This window comes from Phyllobates terribilis, unplaced genomic scaffold, assembly GCF_046119375.1.
Source record: "Phyllobates terribilis strain yellow unplaced genomic scaffold, ASM4611937v1 Scaffold_4__5_contigs__length_816908805, whole genome shotgun sequence".
Classification (NCBI taxonomy): domain Eukaryota; kingdom Metazoa; phylum Chordata; class Amphibia; order Anura; family Dendrobatidae; genus Phyllobates; species Phyllobates terribilis.
Window position 1 is genome coordinate 692,838,195 of NW_027362764.1, and position 21,530 is coordinate 692,859,724.

Consider the following 21,530-nt stretch of genomic DNA (forward strand, 5'->3'; position numbering starts at 1 on the left):
TAAGACAGGCAGGAGAGTCTGACGCATGGTGGCGGAAAAGCTGCAGGTGCAAATAGGGAATGTGGTCTCGTGCGAGCAACTTGTGCATGCTCGCTGTGTGTGAGTGTGCGCTTCCTAGGTACGGCGCGCTGCAGACAGTCAAAAGGGTTGCTCCCTTTCATTAAAAGTTAATCCCCGGCTGCAGGCTATTAGAAAGCAACTAACCGCGCTCTACTCACCCTACCCAGGTCTACCGGTGAGTCTCGCCGCTGCTCCCGGCCTGTGGCATTGGCCGCGACGCTGACGTTCCGTCGACAGCGCGGCAGCCGATCAGTGAGCTCAGCGGCTGTGAGCGGGGCGTTCTGTCTACAAGACCTTTTTAAGGAGCCAGCAAAAAAGTGAAGAGAAAGGAAAGCACAAAAGCACCTTGTCTTACTAAGCACTGGAAAGGGCAGCCGGCAACCGGACGTCAAAGTGGAAAAACAGCAAGTGAGAGGCATGTCTCTGCCTACGGCCACACCACCCTGAACACGCCCTATCTTGTCTGATTTTGGAAGCTAAGCAGGGTTGGGCCTGGTTAGTACTTGGATGGGAGACCGCCTGGGAATACCAGGTGCTGTAGGCTTTTGCTTTTTCTTACTTCCACCAGCAGGGGTCACTCTCCTCTATGCCTTTTTTCCATTCCTTTTTTCACAATCGCACACATGCTCCTTTCTTCTTTTCATTTGCTTTCTCTCTTGCGCTATTTAATCCTTGCAAAATACCAGCATCCTTCTCATCACCGTGGGCCTCCAGCATTGTTGCTTATTTACTTTTAATACTAGGCTTCTTTTCACCAGGACCAGCGACTCCCGCATGACTGGAGGCAACCACCGCTGACCTGGAGGCCAGTTTACAGCACAACCCAAGCAAAACACCTTTGCAGGCCACACGACCCCCCCGAAGAGCAGCTCAAATTCACTCGCAACCATCTCACCCTCTTCCTTCATTCACTCCTGGGCGTTTCGCTCCACCCCAAGTTGCGGGTCCAGCTTGCTCTTTCTGTCACATCCCCGCGATGAACGGTTTAGCCTGCAGGAGACCCTGCGCCGAGCCATTTTTAAACACATCTGATGCGGCAGGTGTTTCATTGCTCAACAAACAACACCTATAGGGACGGCACAGCCTATGCATCGGTCCTTCGGAGACCGCCCCAGAACGGCTAGAGTTCTCGTCCCCACGCGAGCCTGAGGAAGGCTGGCCAGGCGATGGGCCAAGCAACGTCTACTGGCCATACCACCTTGGAAACGTCCGATCTCGGAAGCAAAGCAGAGATGGGTTCGGAAATACTTGGTTGGGACACCTCCTGAGAACACCAGGTATTGTAGACAATTTTGATGACGTTTTGCCATCTTGCGCAGCTCGGCTAGCATGGAGTGGCGCCTTGCTGGACACCGACCTTACGTAAAGTAGAGGCTGGAAGTCCCAAGCCTCCCAAGCCCCCCAAGACCTCTAAGATAAGGACGCAACCCCGCCGCCTCTACCAGGCCTCACACCGAGCTCCTTGCCACGGCTAGGAGTGCTTATTGACCCCGCAGCCGGCCGTATGCAAATGATGGCGTTAAAAGCATCTCGCGCTGTGAAGGGGCCAGGCTTTCAGCAGCTGCCCAGGGAATGGTTTTAGAGGGCGACCGCCTAACGAGGGCCAGCAGAAGTAACGTCTTCTTCTTCAAAGAAGCTTGTGTAACTAACCCAATCAGACTGCTGCCCAGGAGCTAACCTCAGTGCTAGGAAGGAGCGGGAGGGAATTGAGGGGGTGGTTCCTGCTAAGGCCCTGAAATAATAATAAGACAGGCAGGAGAGTCTGACGCATGGTGGCGGAAAAGCTGCAGGTGCAAATAGGGAATGTGGTCTCGTGCGAGCAACTTGTGCATGCTCGCTGTGTGTGAGTGTGCGCTTCCTAGGTACGGCGCGCTGCAGACAGTAAAAAGGGTTGCTCCCTTTCATTAAAAGATAATCCCCGACTGCAGGCTATTAGAAAGCAACTAACCGCGCTCTACTCACCCTACCCAGGTCTACCGGTGAGTCTCGCCGCTGCTCCCGGCCTGTGGCATTGGCCGCGACGCTGACGTTCCGTCGACAGCGCGGCAGCCGATCAGTGAGCTCAGCGGCTCTGAGCGGGGCGTTCTGTCTACAAGACCTTTTTAAAGAGCCAGTAAAAAAGTGAAGAGAAAGGAAAGCACAAAAGCACCTTGTCTCACTAAGCACTGGAAAGGGCAGCCGGCAGCCGGACGTCAAAGTAGAAAAGGAGCAAGTGAGAGACCTGTCTCTGCCTACGGCCACACCACCCTGAACACACCCGATCTCGTCTGGTCTTGGAATCTAAGCAGGGTTGGGCCTGGTTAGCACTTGGATGGGAGACCGCCTGGGAATACCAGGTGCTGTAGGCTTTTGCTTTTTCTTTCTTCCACAAGCAGGGGTCACTCTCCTCTATGCCTTTTTTCCATTCCTTTTTTCACAAGCGCACACATGCTCCTTTCTTCTTTTCATTTGCTTTCTCTCTTGCGCTATTTAATCCTTGCAAAATACCAGCATCCTTCTCATCACCGTGGGCCTCCAGCATTGTTGCTTATTTACTTTTAATACTAGGCTTCTTTTCACCAGGACCAGCGACTCCCGCATGACTGGAGGCAACCACCGCTGACCTGGAGGCCAGCTTACAGCACAACCCAAGCAAAACACCTTTGCAGGCCACACGACCCCCCCCGAAGAGCAGCTCAAATTCACTCGCAACCATCTCACCCTCTTCCTTCATTCACTCCTGGGCGTTTCGCTCCACCCCAAGTTGCAGGTCCAGCTTGCTCTTTCTGTCACATCCCCGCGATGAACGGTTTAGCCTGCAGGAGACCCTGCGCCGAGCCATTTTTAAACACATCTGATGCGGCAGGTGTTTCATTGCTCAACAAACAACACCTATAGGGACGGCACAGCCTATGCATCGGTCCTTCGGAGACCGCCCCAGAACGGCCAGAGTTCTCGTCCCCACGCGAGCCTGAGGAAGGCTGGCCGGTCGATGGGCCAAGCAGCGTCTACTGGCCATACCACCTTGGATACGTCCGATCTCGGAAGCAAAGCAGAGATGGGTTCGGAAATACTTGGTTGGGACACCTCCTGAGAACACCAGGTATTGTAGACAATTTTGATGACGTTTTGCCATCTTGCGCAGCTCGGCTAACATGGAGTGGCGCCTTGCTGGACACCGACCTTACGTAAAGTAGAGGATGTAAGTCCCAAGCCCCCCAAGACCTCTAAGATAAGGACGCAACCCCGCCGCCTCTACCAGGCCTCACACCGAGCTCCTTGCCACGGCTAGGAGTGCTTATTGACCCCGCAGCCGGCCGTATGCAAATGATGGCGTTAAAAGCATCTCGCGCTGTGAAGGGGCCAGGCTTTCAGCAGCTGCCCAGGGGATGGTTTTAGAGGGCGACCGCCTAACGAGGGCCAGCAGAAGTAACGTCTTCTTCTTCAAAGAAGCTTGTGTAACTAACCCAATCAGACAGCTGCCCAGGAGCTAACCTCAGTGCTAGGAAGGAGCGGGAGGGAACTGAGGGGGTGGTTCCTGCTAAGGCCCTGAAATAATAATAAGACAGGCAGGAGAGTCTGACGCATGGTGGCGGAAAAGCTGCAGGTGCAAATAGGGAATGTGGTCTCGTGCGAGCAACTTGTGCATGCTCGCTGTGTGTGAGTGTGCGCTTCCTAGGTACGGCGCGCTGCAGACAGTCAAAAGGGTTGCTCCCTTTCATTAAAAGTTAATCCCCGGCTGCAGGCTATTAGAAAGCAACTAACCGCGCTCTACTCACCCTACCCAGGTCTACCGGTGAGTCTCGCCGCTGCTCCCGGCCTGTGGCATTGGCCGCGACGCTGACGTTCCGTCGACAGCGCGGCAGCCGATCAGTGAGCTCAGCGGCTCTGAGCGGGGCGTTCTGTCTACAAGACCTTTTTAAGGAGCCAGCAAAAAAGTGAAGAGAAAGGAAAGCACAAAAGCACCTTGTCTTACTAAGCACTGGAAAGGGCAGTCGGCAACCGGACGTCAAAGTAGAAAAGCAGCAAGTGAGAGGTCTGTCTCTGCCTACGGCCACACCACCCTGAACACACCTGATCTCGTCTGATCTTGGAATCTAAGCAGGGTTGGGGCTGGTTAGTACTTGGATGGGAGACCACCTGGGAATACCAGGTGCTGTAGGCTTTTGCTTTTTCTTACTTCCACAAGCAGGGGTCACTCTCCTCTATGCCTTTTTTCCATTCCTTTTTTCACAAGCGCACACATGCTCCTTTCTTCTTTTCATTTGCTTTCTCTCTTGCGCTATTTAATCCTTGCAAAATACCAGCATCCTTCTCATCACCGTGGGCCTCCAGCATTGTTGCTTATTTACTTTTAATACTAGGTTTCTTTTCACCAGGACCAGCGACTCCCGCATGACTGGAGGCAACCACCGCTGACCTGGAGGCAACCACCGGTAACCTGGAGGCCAGTTTACAGCACAACCCAAGCAAAACACCTTTGCAGGCCACACGACCCCCCCCGAAGAGCAGCTCAAATTCACTCGCAACCATCTCACCCTCTTCCTTCATTCACTCCTGGGCGTTTCGCTCCACCCCAAGTTGCGGGTCCAGCTTGCTCTTTCTGTCACATCCCCGCGATGAACGGTTTAGCCTGCAGGAGACCCTGCGCCGAGCCATTTTTAAACACATCTGATGCGGCAGGTGTTTCATTGCTCAACAAACAACACATATAGGGACGGCACAGCCTATGCATCGGTCCTTCGGAGACCGCCCCAGAACGGCCAGAGTTCTTGTCCCCACGCGAGCCTGAGGAAGGCTGGCCGGGCGATGGGCCAAGCAGCGTCTACTGGCCATACCACCTTGGATACGTCCGATCTCGGAAGCAAAGCAGAGATGGGTTCGGAAATACTTGGTTGGGACACCTCCTGAGAACACCAGGTATTGTAGACAATTTTGATGACGTTTTGCCATCTTGCCCAGCTCGGCTAGCATGGAGTGGCGCCTTGCTGGACACCGACCTTACGTAAAGTAGAGGCTGGAAGTCCCAAGCCTCCCAAGCCCCCCAAGACCTCTAAGATAAGGACGCAACCCCGCCGCCTCTACCAGGCCTCACACCGAGCTCCTTGCCACGGCTAGGAGTGCTTATTGACCCCGCAGCCGGCCGTATGCAAATGATGGCGTTAAAAGCATCTCGCGCTGTGAAGGGGCCAGGCTTTCAGCAGCTGCCCAGGGGATGGTTTTAGAGGGCGACCGCCTAACGAGGGCCAGCAGAAGTAACGTCTTCTTCTTCAAAGAAGCTTGTGTAACTAACCCAATCAGACAGCTGCCCAGGAGCTAACCTCAGTGCTAGGAAGGAGCGGGAGGGAATTGAGGGGGTGGTTCCTGCTAAGGCCCTGAAATAATAATAAGACAGGCAGGAGAGTCTGACGCATGGTGGCGGAAAAGCTGGAGGTGCAAATAGGGAATGTGGTCTCGTGCGAGAAACTTGTGCATGCTCGCTGTGTGTGACTGTGCGCTTCCTAGGTACGGCGCGCTGCAGACAGTCAAAAGGGTTGCTCCCTTTCATTAAAAGTTAATCCCCGGCTGCAGGCTATTAGAAAGCAACTAACCGCGCTCTACTCACCCTACCCAGGTCTACCGGTGAGTCTCGCCGCTGCTCCCGGCCTGTGGCATTGGCCGCGACGCTGACGTTCCGTCGACAGCGCGGCAGCCGATCAGTGAGCTCAGCGGCTCTGAGCGGGGCGTTCTGTCTACAAGACCTTTTTAAGGAGCCAGCAAAAAAGTGAAGAGAAAGGAAAGCACAAAAGCACCTTGTCTTACTAAGCACTGGAAAGGGCAGCCGGCAACCGGACGTCAAAGTGGAAAAGCAGCAAGTGAGAGGCCTGTCTCTGCCTGTCTCTGCCTGTCTCTGCCTGTCTCTGCCTGTCTCTGCCTGTCTCTGCCTGTCTCTGCCTGTCTCTGCCTGTCTCTGCCTGTCTTTGCCTGTCTTTGCCTGTCTTTGCCTACGGCCACACCACCCTGAACACGCCTGATCTTGTCTGATCTCGGAAGCTAAGCAGGGTTGGGCCTGGTTAGTACTTGTATGGGAGACCGAATGGGAATACCAGGTGCTGTAGGCTTTTGCTTTTTCTTACTTCCACCAGCAGGGGTCACTCTCCTCTACGCCTTTTTTCCATTCCTTTTTTCACAAGCGCACACATGCTCCTTTCTTCTTTTCATTTGCTTTCTCTCTTGCGCTATTTAATCCTTGCAAAATACCAGCATCCTTCTCATCACCGTGGGCCTCCAGCATTGTTGCTTATTTACTTTTAATACTAGGCTTCTTTTCACCAGGACCAGCGACTCCCGCATGACTGGAGGCAACCACCGCTGACCTGGAGGCCAGTTTACAGCACAACCCAAGCAAAACACCTTTGCAGGCCACACGACCCCCCCGAAGAGCAGCTCAAATTCACTCGCAACCATCTCACCCTCTTCCTTCATTCACTCCTGGGCGTTTCGCTCCACCCCAAGTTGCGGGTCCAGCTTGCTCTTTCTGTCACATCCCTGCGATGAACGGTTTAGGCTGCAGGAGACCCTGCGCCGAGCCATTTTTAAACACATCTGATGCGGCAGGTGTTTCATTGCTCAACAAACAACACCTATAGGGACGGCACAGCCTATGCATCGGTCATTCGGAGACCGCCCCAGAACGGCCAGAGTTCTCGTCCCCACGCGAGCCTGAGGAAGGCTGGCCGGGCGATGGGCCAAGCAGCGTCTACTGGCCATACCACCTTGGATACGTCCGATCTCGGAAGCAAAGCAGAGATGGGTTCGGAAATACTTGGTTGGGACACCTCCTGAGAACACCAGGTATTGTAGACAATTTTGATGACGTTTTGCCATCTTGCCCAGCTCGGCTAGCATTGAGTGGCGCCTTGCTGGACACCGACCTTACGTAAAGTAGAGGCTGGAAGTCCCAAGCATCCCAAGCCCCCCAAGACCTCTAAGATAAGGACGCAACCCTGCCACCTCTACCAGGCCTCACACCGAGCTCCTTGCCACGGCTAGGAGTGCTTATTGACCCCGCAGCCGGTCGTATGCAAATGATGGCGTTAAAAGTATCTCGCGCTGTGAAGGGGCCAGGCTTTCAGCAGCTGCCCAGGGGATGGTTTTAGAGGGCGACCGCCTAACGAGGGCCAGCAGAAGTAACGTCTTCTTCTTCAAAGAATCTTGTGTAACTAACCCAATCAGACAGCTGCCCAGGAGCTAACCTCAGTGCTAGGAAGGAGCGGGAGGGAATTGAGGGGGTGGTTCCTGCTAAGGCCCTGAAATAATAATAAGACAGGCAGGAGAGTCTGACGCATGGTGGCGGAAAAGCTGCAGGTGCAAATAGGGAATGTGGTCTCGTGCGAGCAACTTGTACATGCTCGCTGTGTGTGAGTGTGCGCTTCCTAGGTACGGCGCGCTGCAGACAGTCAAAAGGGTTGCTCCCTTTCATTAAAAGTTAATCCCCGGCTGCAGGCTATTAGAAAGCAGCTAACCGCGCTCTACTCACCCTACCCAGGTCTACCGGTGAGTCTCGCCGCTGCTCCCGGCCTGTGGCATTGGCCGCGACGCTGACGTTCCGTCGACAGCGCGGCAGCCGATCAGTGAGCTCAGCGGCTCTGAGCGGGGCGTTCTGTCTACAAGACCTTTTTAAGGAGCCAGCAAAAAAGTGAAGAGAAAGGAAAGCACAAAAGCACCTTGTCTTACTAAGCACTGGAAAGGGCAGCCGGCAACCGGACGTCAAAGTAGAAAAGCAGCAAGTGAGAGACCTGTCTCTGCCTATGGCCACACCACCCTGAACACACCTGATCTCGTCTGATCTCGGATTATAAGCAGGGTTGGGCCTGGTTAGTACTTGGATGGGAGACCGCCTGGGAATACCAGGTGCTGTAGGCTTTTGCTTTTTCTTACTTCCACCAGCAGGGGTCACTCTCCTCTATGCCTTTTTTCCATTCCTTTTTTCACAAGCGCACACATGCTCCTTTCTTCTTTTCATTTGCTTTCTCTCTTGCGCTATTTAATCCTTGCAAAATACCAGCATCCTTCTCATCACCGTGGGCCTCCAGCATTGTTGCTTATTTACTTTTAATACTAGGCTTCTTTTCACCAGGACCAGCGACTCCCGCATGACTGGAGGCAACCACCGCTGACCTGGAGGCAACCACCGGTAACCTGGAGGCCAGTTTACAGCACAACCCAAGCAAAACACCTTTGCAGGCCACACGACCCCCCCGAAGAGCAGCTCAAATTCACTCGCAACCATCTCACCCTCTTCCTTCATTCACTCCTGGGCGTTTCGCTCCACCCCTAGTTGCGGGTCCAGCTTGCTCTTTCTGTCACATCCCCGCGATGAACGGTTTAGCCTGCAGGAGACCCTGCGCCGAGCCATTTTTAAACACATCTGATGCGGCAGGTGTTTCATTGCTCAACAAACAACACCTATAGGGACGGCACAGCCTATGCATCGGTCCTTCGGAGACCGCCCCAGAACGGCCAGAGTTCTCGTCCCCATGCGAGCCTGAGGAAGGCTGGCCGGGCGATGGGCCAAGCAGCGTCTACTGGCCATACCACCTTGGATACGTCCGATCTCAGAAGCAAAGCAGAGATGGGTTCGGAAATACTTGGTTGGGACACCTCCTGAGAACACCAGGTATTGTAGACAATTTTGATGACGTTTTGCCATCTTGCCCAGCTCGGCTAGCATTGAGTGGCGCCTTGCTGGACACCGACCTTACGTAAAGTAGAGGCTGGAAGTCCCAAGCATCCCAAGCCCCCCAAGACCTCTAAGATAAGGACGCAACCCCGCCGCCTCTACCAGGCCTCACACCGAGCTCCTTGCCACGGCTAGGAGTGCTTATTGACCCCGCAGCCGGCCGTATGCAAATGATGGCGTTAAAAGCATCTCGCGCTGTGAAGGGGCCAGGCTTTCAGCAGCTGCCCAGGGGATGGTTTTAGAGGGCGACCGCCTAACGAGGGCCAGCAGAAGTAACGTCTTCTTCTTCAAAGAATCTTGTATAACTAACCCAATCAGACAGCTGCCCAGGAGCTAATGACGCGCCCCTGGGCCTGTGTCGCGCTGCGTTGCGCACGCGGGAGCTTACCCGGAGCCGGATCTCTTGAGGGTTGTAGTCTCGTGGCGGTGACCCGGTCCGTGCCCAGGGAGTCAAACTGAGCGGCGATGTAACAGCGGTAGATGCAGGACGACTACGCCAGCCGTTGAATGCAGCTATGGAGCTGCCGCTGCAGGACAGTCCGCTGAGGCCGGTGGATGGATGGTGCAGCGTAGATGGTATAACCCCCAATGGGAGGGGTATGGCCTCAGGGCAGCAGATGTGGATGATGGGGGTAGCAGGAACCACTCAGAGACGGTGCGGTGTAATTCAGGGTCTTTACTGGTAACAACGATAGACCCTCCCGGAGTACTTGCTAGTGAACGGGGCCTGGTCAGTCCTTGAGCAGATGGGATCTCCCCTGGCCAGGCGGAGTTGTAGGCCTCCCAAACTGACTGTACTCTTCTGGCTACCTTGCTAGAAGCGGATATAAGTAGCCCACGTCCCTGAGTGTACCGTGTGATGCTCACCCGTATGGCCGGTGACTCGGGGCCTTCTAATGGCTTCCGCTCCACGATGGCGGTGCTGGTCCCACGCGTGTGACCGTGCCTTCGGGTTTCTGGGCCTGAGGACCTGAAATCCTCTGCCGGTCGGCTTCTGCTGCTGGGTGTAACATACCTGGCGGCGTCCTTGCATGGTGGTCCATCTCCCACTGTGCAAGAGCGCGCACTTGATCTCCAGTCCAGAATGTCTCTCTGGCTTCCCTCCATGCTGTCTGTTTGTTTCTGTTTCTGCTGCTTAAGGGTGGCGCCCGATCACTTCCTGCTTTTTGTACCTGCTGTGGGTCACACCCCTTGTGCGTCCTCAGCCTATTGCTGTCTGTCACCTGGTATATAGCTCAGCTGCTCCCATCTATTCCTGCCTGAGCATAGTGTTTCATTCAGTGTGTGCTTGCACTCTGAAGGTGCCAGGTCCCGTTCTGTGTTCTCTTGTCTGCCTATCCTGGAGGCTGTATTTCCAGGCCTGTCTGAACACGCTCCTAGCCTGTTCCTCCCGCCTTCTAGGGGCCGATTACCTAGACCCGTTCCTGTATCTTGTCTGACCTGTCTGAACACGCTCCTAGCCTGTTCCTCCCGCCTTCTAGGGGCCGATTACCTAGACCCGCTCCTGTATCTTGTCTGTCCTGTCTGAACACGCTCCTTGCCTGTTCGTCCTGCCTCTCTGGGGGCTGTATTCCCAGACCCGCTCCTGTATTCCGCTGCAGTGTCGGTCTCCTCCGTACACTCAGTTCCAGTCTGAACTCTCTCCTATCCTTTACCTGTTTTGCCTCTATGTCCGTTCCCTTCCTTTTTCTGCAGAGTCTGAACTCGTACCTAACTCCTGCTTTTTGTCTCTGTACTCCCGTTTGTGAGTTTGTGGTCCACTCGCTACTTCTCTGCAAGTACCCTGTGGGTGTCTGGCTCTGCCTTTCCCTTCCTGTCTGTTCCGTGTGAACAGAGCCCTGTCCCCCCTACTCAGCCTTGCCTGCTCTGACTCCTTTGCTCACTGCTCCGGCGGTTCTAGCCTGCTCTGACTCCTTTGCTCACCGCTCCGGCGGTTCTAGTCTGCTCTGACTCCTTTGCTCACCGCTCCGGCGGTTCTAGTCTGCTCTGACTCCTTTGCTCACCGCTCCGGCGGTTCTAGCCTGCTCTGACTCCTTTGCTCACCGCTCCGGCGGTTCTAGTCTGCTCTGACTCCTTTGCTTACCGCTCCGGCGGTTCTAGTCTGCTCTGACTCCTTTGCTTACCGCTCTGGCGGTTCTAGCCTGCTCTGACTCCTTGCTCACTGCTCCGCAGCCTTGCTCCGCTCTGACCCTTTTGCTCACCGCTCCGGCGGTTCTAGTCTGCTCTGACTCCTTTGCTCACCGCTCCGGCGGTTCTAGTCTGCTCTGACTCCTTTGCTCACCGCTCCGGCGGTTCTAGTCTGCTCTGACTCCTTTGCTCACCGCTCCGGCGGTTCTAGTCTGCTCTGACTCCTTTGCTCACCGCTCCGGCGGTTCTAGTCTGCTCTGACTCCTTTGCTTACCGCTCCGGCGGTTCTAGCCTGCTCTGACTCCTTTGCTCACCGCTCCGGCGGCTCTAGCCTGCTCTGACTCCTTTGCTCACCGCTCCGGCGGTTCTAGCCTGCTCTGACTCCTTTGCTCACCGCTCCGGCGGTTCTAGTCTGCTCTGACTCCTTTGCTCACCGCTCCGGCGGTTCTAGCCTGCTCTGACTCCTTTGCTCACCGCTCCGGCGGTTCTAGCCTGCTCTGACTCCTTTGCTCACCGCTCCGGCGGTTCTAGCCTGCTCTGACTCCTTGCTCACTGCTCCGCAGCCTTGCTCCGCTCTGACCCTTTTGCTCACTGCTCCGGCAGCCTTGCTCCGCTCTGACCCTTTTGCTCACTGCTCCGGCAGTCCTGTCCTGCCCTGCTTCTGCCCGCTGCTCCGGCAGTCCTGTCCTGCCCTGCTTCTGCCCGCTGCTCCGGCAGTCCTGTCCTGCCCTGCTTGTGCTCGCTGCTCCGGCAGTCCTGTCCTGCCCTGCTTCTGCCCGCTGCTCCGGCAGTCCTGTCCTGCCCTGCTTCTGCCCGCTGCTCCGGCAGTCCTGTCCTGCCCTGCTTGTGCTCGCTGCTCCTGCAGCCCCGTCCTGCTCTGTTCTTGCCCACCGCTTCGGGCATTCCCTCTCTGCTGTGGTTGTCTACCGCATCTGCGGTTCTGTGACCCAGTCTGTACTGGGTCTTAACCTTTCTGTGCTCCAGCCCGTCCTTTCGGCCAGTACCTCCCTGCCTGCATACTCGCCTGTATCCACCCATCTGCATACCTGCCGTGTTTGCTTACATCCACCAGTCTGTGCCAGCCTAACCTGCCTGTTCCAGTAATCCCAGTGTGGGTCAACCCCCGTGTCCGGAGTTTGACCTGGAGTAGCACCTGGTCCCTCTGCCCGGTTTCTCCCTGGTGCACTGGCGTCGTATGCCGTCGTGCCACCTTGGTCGGATCGGCCAGATACTTAGTCACGCCCCTCCAGGCACTCTCCGGTCCATGGTCCAGTGGAACAACAACACCCGCACACGCCAGTCAGTCCGGGCGTGTGCATAACAGCATGCTCAGGCCATGGTTCCCGTTGAGCCCCACGGCCTTCGCTCTCTGAGAAGTTTTCCAGCGAATACATGCATTAAAAATAAATAAATAAAATTTATTTTTTTTCTCAGCTGAGTTCCAGGCGAATTACGCACCCGTCCAGATGGATCTATCTGCTCTCGTTCCTGCGGATCCGCCACGTTACTATGGGGATCCAAGACAAAGTCGTGCATTTGTGGAGCAATGCATGCTACACTTCAAGTTCTACCCTCTATGTTTTCCCACCGATCGGGTTAAGGTGGCATTCATTATGTCTTACCTGGCGGGTGATGCCTTGGAATGGATCAACCCCCTATATGAAACACAGGATCCGATCCTCCTGGACCTAATGGCCTTCCTGGTGGCCTTTCTAATGGTCTTCGATGATCCTAACCCGGAGGCTCCTGCTGAAGCTTCACCTCCCAATATCCCGGAGCAGCCCCGATGGGTAATGTGTGTGGGTAGCGCAATAGTCCTCCAGCCCAATGAGACTACTGTCCACCCAGAATCTTCACAGGGTGACTACGCTTTCCGGAATACATCTCCCAACCTCAAGAGGCAGTCCAGACGTGCTAGACGTAGAGGCAAGCCGTCACGCCAGGGTCTGTCCTCCCTGAGACCTCCTCACCCCAACCTTGAAGTCCCTACTGAAGCTTCATCTCCCTGTATCCCGGAGAAGCCCCAACGGGTAATGTGCATGGGTAGTGCTCCGGTTCTCCTGCCCGAAGAGACTTCTGCCCATCCAGACTCCACACAGGAGAACTTCCTGCACCCGGCATCAGATGCTTCACCCACTTTAACCGGTGTGCATGTCCAAGGATGCTCCAAAGCTGTGGTTACCTCTGAGTCTGTGCACCTCTACTACCTGGCGGAGGACCCCCTGTTGCCTCCTGAATCCTCCGGGATACCACTCGATGACAAATGGAGAGAGACTTCTCTACACTCGGTACTCGATACTTTGTCCGCTTCGTCCTGTGAGCCTGACAATCGGTACCCCAAAGTGGTAGTTACCCCCGAGTCTCTACACCCCTCCGACCAGGCGGAGGACCTCCAGTTGTCTCCAGAACCCTTCGGGGTGCTACCTGGTAGCGAAAGGACAGAGACTCTCCTTTACTCTGTACCTGATACCTCGCTCGCTTCGTCCAGTGAGTCCAACCTAGTGTACTCCGAAGCAGAGGTTAATCCCGAGTCTCTACACCCCTCCGACCAGGCGGAGGACCTCCAGTTGTCTCCAGAACCCTTCGGGGTGCCACCTGGTGGTGAATGGACAGAGACTTTCCTATATCCTGGATCTGATACCTCGCTTGCTTCGTCCAGTGAGTCCGACCTTGTGTACTCTGAAGCAGAGGTTACCCTTGAGTCTCTACACCCCTCTGACCAGGTGGAGGACCTCCAGTTGTCTCCAGAACCCTTCGGGGTGCCACCTGGTGGTGAATGGACAGAGACTTTCCTATACTCGGTACCCGATACCTCGCCTGCTTCCTCCAGTGAGTCCGACCTAGTGTACTCTGAAGCAGATGTTTTCTCTGAGCCTCTGCACTCTTCTGAGCCGGCGGAGGACCTCCAGTTGTTTCCTGAATTCTCCGGGGTACCACCAGATAACAAAGAGACAGTGACTTTTCCTCATTATGTACCTGATAACCCGTCTATTTCTTCCTGTGAGCTTGACAAGATGTACCTCGAAGCAGAGATTACCCCCAAGTCTCTGTCCCCCTCCAACCCGGTGAAGGACTTCCAGTTGTCTCCTGTACCCTCTGGGGTGCCACCTGAAAATATGTGGAGAGAGACTTCCTTGTGTGCTGTTCCTGGTACTCCACCCGTTTCGTCTGTTGCTGAGGATGGCTGGATAGGAGGTAGCATCCTAGCTAACCAGATGAGATCAGTTTTTCCTGTGGACAGTGGAAGTGATCTCCTTGAAGTGAACGACAGGTCCTCGAATTCCCTGCGGAAGATTCTGGCAGGCCTGAAGAAGAGGGGGCGTAAGGGGGGGGGGGTACTGTAACATACCTGGCGGCGTCCTTGCATGGTGGTCCATCTCCCACTGTGCAAGAGCGTGCACTTGATCTCCAGTCCAGAATGTCTCTCTGGCTTCCCTCCATGCTGTCTGTTTGTGTCTGTTTCTGCTGCTTAAGGGTGGCGCCCGATCACTTCCTGCTTTTTGTACCTGCTGTGGGTCACACCCCTTGTGCGTCCTCAGCCTATTGCTGTCTGTCACCTGGTATATAGCTCAGCTGCTCCCATCTATTCCTGCCTGAGCATAGTGTTTCATTCAGTGTGTGCTTGCACTCTGAAGGTGCCAGGTCCCGTTCTGTGTTCTCTTGTCTGCCTATCCTGGAGGCTGTATTTCCAGGCCTGTCTGAACACGCTCCTAGCCTGTTCCTCCCGCCTTCTAGGGGCCGATTACCTAGACCCGTTCCTGTATCTTGTCTGACCTGTCTGAACACGCTCCTAGCCTGTTCCTCCCGCCTTCTAGGGGCCGATTACCTAGACCCGCTCCTGTATCTTGTCTGTCCTGTCTGAACACGCTCCTTGCCTGTTCGTCCTGCCTCTCTGGGGGCCGTATTCCCAGACCCGCTCCTGTATTCCGCTGCAGTGTCGGTCTCCTCCGTACACTCAGTTCCAGTCTGAACTCTCTCCTATCCTTTACCTGTTTTGCCTCTATGTCCGTTCCCTTCCTTTATCTGCAGAGTCTGAACTCGTACCTAACTCCTGCTTGTTGTCTCTGTACTCCCGTTTGTGAGTTTGTGGTCCACTCGCTACTTCTCTGCAAGTACCCTGTGGGTGTCTGGCTCTGCCTTTCCCTTCCTGTCTGTTCCGTGTGAACAGAGCCCTGTCCCCCCTACTCAGCCTTGCCTGCTCTGACTCCTTTGCTCACTGCTCCGGCGGTTCTAGCCTGCTCTGACTCCTTTGCTCACCGCTCCGGCGGTTCTAGTCTGCTCTGACTCCTTTGCTCACCGCTCCGGCGGTTCTAGTCTGCTCTGACTCCTTTGCTCACCGCTCCGGCGGTTCTAGCCTGCTCTGACTCCTTTGCTCACCGCTCCAGCGGTTCTAGTCTGCTCTGACTCCTTTGCTTACCGCTCCGGCGGTTCTAGTCTGCTCTGACTCCTTTGCTTACCGCTCCGGCGGTTCTAGCCTGCTCTGACTCCTTTGCTCACCGCTCCGGCGGTTCTAGTCTGCTCTGACTCCTTTGCTCACCGCTCCGGCGGTTCTAGTCTGCTCTGACTCCTTTGCTCACCGCTCCGGCGGTTCTAGTCTGCTCTGACTCCTTTGCTCACCGCTCCGGCGGTTCTAGTCTGCTCTGACTCCTTTGCTCACCGCTCCGGCGGTTCTAGCCTGCTCTGACTCCTTTGCTCACCGCTCCGGCGGTTCTAGCCTGCTCTGACTCCTTTGCCCACCCGCTCCGGCGGTTCTAGCCTGCTCTGACTCCTTTGCTCACCGCTCCGGCGGTTCTAGCCTGCTCTGACTCCTTTGCTCACCGCTCCGGCGGTTCTAGCCTGCTCTGACTCCTTTGCTCACCGCTCCGGCGGTTCTAGCCTGCTCTGACTCCTTTGCTCACCGCTCCGGCGGTTCTAGCCTGCTCTGACTCCTTGCTCACTGCTCCGCAGCCTTGCTCCGCTCTGACCCTTTTGCTCACTGCTCCGGCAGCCTTGCTCCGCTCTGACCCTTTTGCTCACTGCTCCGGCAGTCCTGTCCTGCCCTGCTTCTGCCCGCTGCTCCGGCAGTCCTGTCCTGCCCTGCTTCTGCCCGCTGCTCCGGCAGTCCTGTCCTGCCCTGCTTCTGCCCGCTGCTCCGGCAGTCCTGTCCTGCCCTGCTTCTGCCCGCTGCTCCGGCAGTCCTGTCCTGCCCTGCTTGTGCTCGCTGCTCCTGCAGCCCCGTCCTGCTCTGTTCTTGCCCACCGCTTCGGGCATTCCCTCTCTGCTGTGGTTGTCTACCGCATCTGCGGTTCTGTGACCCAGTCTGTACTGGGTCTTAACCTTTCTGTGCTCCAGCCCGTCCTTTCGGCCAGTACCTCCCTGCCTGCATACTCGCCTGTATCCACCCATCTGCATACCTGCCGTGTTTGCTTACATCCACCAGTCTGTGCCAGCCTAACCTGCCTGTTCCAGTAATCCCAGTGTGGGTCAACCCCCGTGTCCGGAGTTTGACCTGGAGTAGCACCTGGTCCCTCTGCCCGGTTTCTCCCTGGTGCACTGGCGTCGTATGCCGTCGTGCCACCTTGGTCGGATCGGCCAGATACTTAGTCACGCCCCTCCAGGCACTCTCCGGTCCATGGTCCAGTGGAACCACAACACCCGCACACGCCAGTCAGTCCGGGCGTGTGCATAACACTGGGTAAGAGTTAGTCCCCACAGCCTCGGACGCCGGGTCCGGTAAGAAAGCTTCTCAGTCAGGGCGAGCTCTGCAGCTGCCAGCCCCTGACTCGTAGTAGTATTGCTTCTGCTGTTTCTTGTCTCTACTCTCCTTGACTGTTAACCCTGCTTCAGCCCCGGGTTTATATAGGGGAAGTTCTTCCCCTCCCAAGACTGGGCAGGAGGTGTGGCATGCACAGGATCCCTGACCAAAGGACCTCCCACCTGCTCTCAGACATAACATCTCTATCACTGTGGCAACCAGACCCCTGGGGTGTCACATTCCCCCCTAGTGAAATTTAGTACTCCGGGACTAAACATATTTTAGAAAAACATAACAAGATAAAAACAATAATAATACAATAAGAAAAACATATAAAGTTGGTTACGGCATGTCCGTAACCGGGTGCAGTCTTTGAAGAAAAGCAAGGTGTCCATTTCACCAAAACAGGGAGACGTAACCAGGTAGGGGTTTGTCCTACCCCGAGTCCTTAACAGTCTTTAGTCCGTCCTGGGTTACGCTCCAACTATGTACAAGGATTCCCGGTAAATCCACCAAGGATTCCTAAAAATAACTGGAAACACAAAATTATACACAAGCAACAATACACAGATAAACATAAATAAAACAATTTATACACTTCAAATCCTCCAGCGTGCGGGTAACTGGCCTCTAGTGGCCCTAGTGGACCTACGGAGCTGACTGTCTGGCCCTGAACTACAGGGTGTAGGAGCTGTCAAGGGTAAACTGGGCAGCTGTCTACCGGCTCTTTGTCTCACTAGGGGTACGGCAGGCTCACTATAAGCAGAGGGTTGATCCTCCTGTTCTGCTTGTGTGGAGTCTTCTGCCTCCTGGACCGGCTGTTCTTCCAGCTCTACCTGTTGCTCTGTAGGTGCTTGGGATGCTGGTTGGAGGAAGGTGAGTACGGGTACCACAACTGCACCATTGACTTGAGTCCAAGACCGAGGGAAGTCCCCGAGCACAGTACTAACCATATCTTCCCTTTCCTCTACGGGTCGATGGTCTTCTTGTTCCTCTTCAGGGTTCCTCAGTTGTTCGGGACACTTCTTCAGGTGGTCCCGGGATACAATGGCTGTGGTTTCCCCTCCGTCTTTACTGATGGTACAAACCTTCGGGTTCTCGTGGCTTGAGGGCAGTACGGTGTACGGGTCCTTCTCCCACTGGTCGTCCAACTTGTGGAGCCGTCTCTTCCTCTTCAAGACCTGCTCTCCGGGTACCAGGGGAACAGCGGGAGCATACTGGTTGTAAGTTTTCTCTTGTCTTTCCCTAGCCTGACAGAGACTTCGCTCCACGCTCTCCTGTACTCTCCGGTACTGCTGCTGCCTCTCTGTGTCCCAGTCTGTTTCTGGTGAAGTGTCCTCGGGTGTCAGGACTCCCATTTCCAGGTCAACAGGTAACTTACCAGGTCTTGCCCTCATTAGGTAAGCCGGGGTACAGTTGGTGGAACCTACCGGGATGTGGTTGTATAGGTCCACCAGATCGGGCAACTTCTCAGGCCACAGACTGCGTTCTTCCAGGGGCAACGTTTTTAGAAGATCCATTACCACCTGGTTCATTTTCTCACAAAGTCCATTAGTTTGCGGATGGTAGGGTGTCGTCCTTATCTTCCGGCAGCCATACAGATTGCAGAATTCCTGGAAGACCTCCGCTTCAAAGGCAGGTCCCTGGTCCGTCAGCACTTGGTCCGGGTACCCGTGTGGACGGCAAAAGTGCTGCTGAAAGGCTCTAGCTGCTGTTTGAGCCGTTAAGTCCTTGACGGGGACGACAACCAGAAACCGGGAGTAATGATCCACGATGGTTAACGCGTAGACGTAGCCACTTCTGCTTGGGGTCAGTTTTACATGATCCAAGGCTACCAGTTCCAACGGTTGCCGGGTGACGATGGACTGCAGGGGAGTCTTCTGGCTGGCACGGTCCTTCCTTCTCAGGTTGCACGGGCCACAGTCTCTGCACCACTTCTCGATGGTTCCCCTCATGCCTACCCAGTGGAACCGCTCGCGCAGCAGGAACTCCAGCTTCTTCCACCCGAAGTGTCCAGCTCCGTCGTGGTATGCCTCCATCACCATGGCTGCGTCTCTTCGTGGCACCACTACTTGCCAGAGTAATTCATGCGTCCGGGAGTTAACCATTCTGCGGCACAACTTCCCTTTGTAAAGGAACAGTCGACTCTTCTCTGCCCATAGTTGTTTGGCTTCCTCCGGAGCGTCTGGTTCAAGGCGAGCCTCCGGCCGAGTCAGCATCTCCTTCACCAGTCGGACGGCAGGGTCGCTGTCTTGCGTTTCCGCCCAGTTGTAGTGGGGTAAGGGGTTCAACGTAGCAGCCTGCTTACTCCTTACCCGGTGGGAATACTGGATAGTCCCATGACGGTGGAACGCAGGGAGTTCAACTTCTTCCAGTCCCTCCGGATCTTCTCCTCCGTCCGGCAGGTTGGGCATCCTGGACAGGGCGTCCGCGTTGGTATTGGAGCGTCCTGCCCGGTATTTGATTATGAACTCGTAGTTGGACAGACGGGCCATCCACCTCTGCTCCAGGGCACCGAGTCTTGCCGTGTCCAGGTGTGTCAACGGGTTGTTATCCGTGTACACGGTGAACCGGGAAGAAGCGAGGTAATGCTTAAAGCGCTCGGTGACTGCCCATACTACGGCCAGGAACTCTAGCTTAAATGAGCTGTAATTCTCGGGGTTCCTTTCGGTGGGTCGCAGTTTTCGGCTGGCGTAGGCGATTACTCGTTCCTTCCCCTGCTGGATCTGGGACAGTACGGCTCCTAGCCCGATGTTACTGGCGTCGGTGTAGAGGATAAAGGGCTGGCTATAATCCGTGTACGCCAGGATTTAGTCCCCCGTGAGGGCCATCTTCAGCTGGCGGAAGGACTCTTCTTCCAGCTTCTCCCATTTGAAGGGCGGCTTCTGGTTCTTGGCCTTCCGGGACTGGCCTATCAGGAGGTCCTGCATAGGTGCTGCCTTTTTGGTGAAACCGGGAATAAACCTTCGGTAGTAGCCTACCAACCCGAGGAACTGCCGCACTTCTTTTACGCTGGAGGGGCTTGGCCATTCCTTAATTGCGGTGATCTTATCAGGGTCGGGAGCCACTCCGTCAGCGCTCACCACGTGTCCCAGGTACTGCACCTTTGGTTTCAGGAGGTGACACTTGGAGGGTTTCACCTTTAGGCCGTAACTTGCCAGAGCTTCGAACACTTCCGCCAGGTGTTTCAGGTGGTCCTCATACGTCTTGGAATATACGATGACATCGTCCAGGTACAACAGGACCGTCTCGAAGTTTCTGTGGCCCAGACAACACTCCATTAGTCGTTGGAAGGTTCCCGGTGCGTTGCAGAGTCCGAACGGCATGCAGGTGAACTCGCTAAGTCCCATCGGGGTGGTGAATGCGGTCTTCTCCCGGTCCGCCTCTGCTACAGGAACCTGCCAGTACCCGCTAGTGAGATCCAAGGTAGAGAAGAAGTTAGCAGATCTTAAAGCAGCCAATGACTCCTCTATCCTTGGTAAGGGGTACGCATCCTTGTGTGTGATACGATTGATTTTCCGGTAATCTACACACATCCTCATGGTGTTGTCTTTCTTTCGGACTAAGACTAGTGGAGCTGCCCAGGGGCTACAGCTATCCCTGATCACCCCAGCCTCCTTCATGTCTCTAAGCATCCCCTTGGCGTGTTGGTAGTGGGCAGGGGGTACGGGTCGATACCTCTCTTTTATAGGAGGATGGTCTCCCGTGGGGATGTGGTGTTCTACCCCCTTGACTCGCCCGAAGTCTAACGGGTGTTTACTGAACACTCTCTCGTACTCCTGAACCACCCGATAGACTCCTTGTTTCTGGTGGGCGGGAGTGGAGTCAGTACCCAGATGTAGTTGCTGACACCAGTCCTCCATGTTTTTCTTAGAGCCGTTACCTTCCTCCGGGTGAGATGGAGGCAAGGGTTCCACAGATTGTATAGAATTTTGGTTAATGGTATATAATTTGGCTAGCGTGGCATACCGGGGCAGGTACACTTCCCTCTCCCCGATATTTATTATGCGAACGGGCACCCTCCCATGGCGTACATCAACCACCCCCCGTGCTGTCAAAATGGTGGGCCTACTGTCCGAGTAAACTGGTTCTACCATTGCCTGGTAATCTCTACCTCTCAGACCAATAGCTGCCCGGCACCAAATCATCATTTCACTTTTTGGGGGCATGGCAATAGGAAAAGGGTCACACATTCTTACGCTACCAATCTCACCGCCGGAGAGTTCCACCTGTTGCCGTCGCATCAGTGCCCGGATCTCTTTCTGGAGCACCCGCTGCTCGCCGGAGCTGGCGTTCTTGGCAACCTGCTGTAAAAGGAAAATCACCTCTGCAAGACAATTTTCAATTACATTAGTTCCTAGAGTTATTTTTGGGTGACTCTCATGTTTGTCAATATCTACAATGATCAGTCCCTGTGCTGCCAGTTCGACTCTACCGATTTTGATGGTCACCTCTTTAAATCCGATCTGTGGCACGGGCTGGCCATTGCTGGCGATGATACTCAAGTCGTCGTCAGGGTAGCGGGTAATATCCGAGTCATTCCAGTACTGCTTAAACAGCACGTACGGGATGGTGGTGACCTGTGACCCGGTGTCCAGTAGGGCACTCATGGGAATGCCATCCAGTACCACAGGCAAGACTGGACGTCCTCCCACATATCTGTCGCGCCAGTTCGATGGGCCTGGTGATCTTTTTCCTGGGGGTTGGCCCTCTACCCCAGGTTGTGCCCGTTTAAAGAACAGTACCTTGCCATATGTCCAGGTTGATTGCAGCGGCGGCAGATGGGTCGTCCGTCCTCGCTGTATCGGTCACTGGGTCTCCCTCTGGCCGGTGGGGTCCTCCTTGGTCGACGCCACGGGATGTCCTCCGGTCCGGATGCCAGCTGGATCTTCCCTGGGGTGGAAGCCT

General features: G+C 55.2%; 5 non-coding genes across 5 annotated transcripts; all 5 read left to right on the forward strand.

The window, feature by feature from the left end:
* Positions 1-485: 485 nt before the first annotated feature.
* LOC141266696 (5S ribosomal RNA) lies at positions 486-604 on the forward strand. Its single transcript, XR_012320724.1, has one exon. It is a non-coding gene; the product is annotated as a 5S ribosomal RNA (ribosomal RNA).
* A 1,685-nt stretch (positions 605-2,289) lies between these two features.
* LOC141266952 (5S ribosomal RNA) lies at positions 2,290-2,408 on the forward strand. Its single transcript, XR_012320971.1, has one exon. It is a non-coding gene; the product is annotated as a 5S ribosomal RNA (ribosomal RNA).
* Positions 2,409-4,085: 1,677 nt separating this feature from the next.
* LOC141266962 (5S ribosomal RNA) lies at positions 4,086-4,204 on the forward strand. The gene has a single exon (XR_012320981.1). It is a non-coding gene; the product is annotated as a 5S ribosomal RNA (ribosomal RNA).
* Positions 4,205-6,021: 1,817 nt separating this feature from the next.
* On the forward strand, positions 6,022-6,140 carry LOC141266592 (5S ribosomal RNA). Its single transcript, XR_012320624.1, has one exon. It is a non-coding gene; the product is annotated as a 5S ribosomal RNA (ribosomal RNA).
* A 1,685-nt stretch (positions 6,141-7,825) lies between these two features.
* Positions 7,826-7,944, forward strand: LOC141266540 (5S ribosomal RNA). Its single transcript, XR_012320574.1, has one exon. It is a non-coding gene; the product is annotated as a 5S ribosomal RNA (ribosomal RNA).
* The last annotated feature ends 13,586 nt before the right edge of the window (positions 7,945-21,530 follow it).